The following is a 2,910-nucleotide window of genomic DNA, read 5'->3' on the forward strand; positions in this document are numbered from 1 at the left end:
AAAAGCAAAGAACAATGTGTATGATTTTAAAATATTGTTAGTGTTGTAAGGACCTTGTAGAATTATATAATAAAGAATGGGAAAAAAAATAAAAAATATTAAAATAAGCATCCTACTAGTTACGTTAAGATTTATCCAATGTATCCATGCTGAGAACTTTAATCAAAGTAAGAAGGGATAAAACTGGGATTTAAACTCTGGTAGAATAAAATGTCAAAGATGTAAATTTGGGAGAATGAATTTTTTTAAATTTTTTTTAATTATTTAGTAAAGTATAATCTTTTATCTTATATTTCTTTACGTAGGTTCAAAAGAAAATATGTAAAAAAATATTAGATAATAAAAAATTATATTTAAATAAATAATTAAAAAAATTTATACTATTATAAATGATCCTCTCAAATTTATTTGGAAAGAAGTTAATAATCTGAAAATTTTTTAACTTTGTCCTTTTTTATGTTTTTGTCAGTTGTTTTTCTCAAGTCTTGAATATGTTTACTAGTGTGTGGAATATGTTTTTCTCCCATATAATAATGGTCTTTGATACAATTAGTTGCTAGTAAAGTTACTTGACTAATAGTTTTTTTATTTTATATTTTATAATATGAATGCTTATTAGCTATAGAATTTAATTTTACATGTGCATCAAAATTAAAATCTCAGTTATATATAGAAGACATACAATAGTACAATATACATAAGCCCAAGCTTATGAAGCTGAAAATTTATATATGCACTCAGAACTCTTGTTTTGTGCATTGTCTCTAAAATTATCTTGAATCTTGGGTCTCCATTCATCGTTGGTTATTGATACTGGCTAATTAAACTTCTTTGCTTTTCTTAATTCTTTTATATGGTCCCGCAATTGGTTAATGGACGCTACAATCAAATTATGCAGATCCAAATAGTTAGTATTTGTTTTTCCTCTTTAATTTCTTTCTAATTTTTCTTAATGATTATTTTTCTGACCACCTTAACCAATATATAGCAATAATTTTATTTTAATTTTTTATTCCTTAAAAAAAAATTTTCAACATAAAACTGTTAATAGTGTAATATGGTATTCAATTAATTATATAAATTATAATACATGTTGAAATAAAAAATCTATGTGAAAATATGTTAATTATACTCTTATTTATAATACATGTTAATAATTTTGAAGAATGCATGTTAGAAATATAAAATTACAATAAAAATAAGTTAAATTAGATATATTTATACATAAATATATAATAATTAATTTGGTGACTTTTAATTTTTGATGTGTGAATATCATTTTGAATAGTTTAATGAACACAAATGAATTAATACAGGACCTATGCACTACAATGGATACTACCATCTGTTTTATCAAAACAACCCTAAAGGTTCAGTGTGGGGTAACATTGTATGGGCTCACTCAGTCTCAAAAGATCTCATCAAATGGAAAGTGCTAAGAATTATATTATATGGCATGACATTTTAAAGTGCTAAGAATTATATTATATGGCATGACACACCAGGCAGATGTAGAAGTTACCTTCTCATTTTCAAGCTTGAACGAGGCTGAAGCATTTGATCCAAGTTGGGTCAACGCAGAGGATTTGTGTGGCAAAAAGGGTTCAAATATTCAAGGTGGGGTTGGACCGTTTGGTATTCTAACATTGGCTTCAAAAAATTTGGAGGAGTATACTCCTGTCTTCTTTAGAATTTTTAAAGCTTCGAACAAGCGTGTAGTGCTCTTATGCTCCGATGCAAGAAGGTTTGTATTTGACGAATAATTCAAATGGATTTTAGAATGTTACCTTCTTTTCGTGTCTTCTAAATGATTAACTTACTTCAATTTCTTGTTTTTCAATAGTTCTTCTTTGAAGAGTGAGTTGTACAAGCCATCATTTGCTGGATTTGTAGATGTGGATTTGTCTACTACTAAGAAGCTTTCTCTTAGGAGTTTGGTATGTACAAATGCAACATATTCTTATTATTGGTGTTAACATTTATGTGATATAAGAATTACTATATTAATATTGGCTAACATTCTATGCTATTTTCAATTAAATGACAGATTGATCATTCTGTAGTGGAGAGTTTTGAAGTAGGAGAGGAAAAACAAATATTTTATCTAGGGTTTATCTTGAGTTAGCTGTGGCAGATCAAGCTCACTTATTTGTGTTTAACAATAGAATCATACTAATCGTTGTAAAAAATCTTAGATCATAGAACATGAAATCTGCTGTTATAAATTGACATGCCAAAAGATTATTTAGTTTATCTTAAAGCTTGAAAAATGTACCTTTATCTATTTTTAATTGATTTTTTTGTTATCTTTTTATATTATTTTCATAAATTTTAGAAGATTAATATTTTTTTTCAACGATCTAATACACTAATTTACGCACAAATTACTGAGTAGTATGCACATAATATATATGCATAGTAACAGAATCAGAAAATTGATGGTGTATGGACAAAAATAATACATAAAAAATATATTAATTCTAATTTATAAAAGATAAATACACATTAGTTATCATAATACAAAATTAAAAAAAAATATATTAGTCACTAACTTTTTTTTAGTTGAAATCTTTAAAATATTTATCTTGTCTTCATATTTTAAAAATGCTAAATAATTATTTTATTATCAATTTGATTAAATATCTTTTTTATACATGTGTTACAATTTAAAATGAGTCATGATTGATGTTCAGGAAAATAGTCTCCTAGCAAACCTAACAGATTCTAATATAATATAAATAAAAAGGTTATAAATATTTTTAATAAATTTACATTTTCTAGAATAAATAATTACATATTTAACAAAAAATAAAATAAATAAATATGAATGGATCCTGTTTATGATATATGGAGCAGATAACATCTAAGAACTCAATAAAAAATAGGTATTCATTGCACATTATTATTCTT

At 25.1% G+C, this 2,910-nt stretch overlaps 1 long non-coding RNA gene across 1 annotated transcript; it reads left to right on the plus strand.

The window, feature by feature from the left end:
* On the plus strand, positions 1,651 to 2,102 carry LOC107613217. The gene is made up of 3 exons (XR_001613965.2): positions 1,651 to 1,744; positions 1,844 to 1,937; positions 2,048 to 2,102. It is a non-coding gene; the product is annotated as an uncharacterized LOC107613217 (long non-coding RNA).

This window comes from Arachis ipaensis, chromosome B08 (assembly GCF_000816755.2).
Source record: "Arachis ipaensis cultivar K30076 chromosome B08, Araip1.1, whole genome shotgun sequence".
Lineage (NCBI taxonomy): Eukaryota > Viridiplantae > Streptophyta > Magnoliopsida > Fabales > Fabaceae > Arachis > Arachis ipaensis.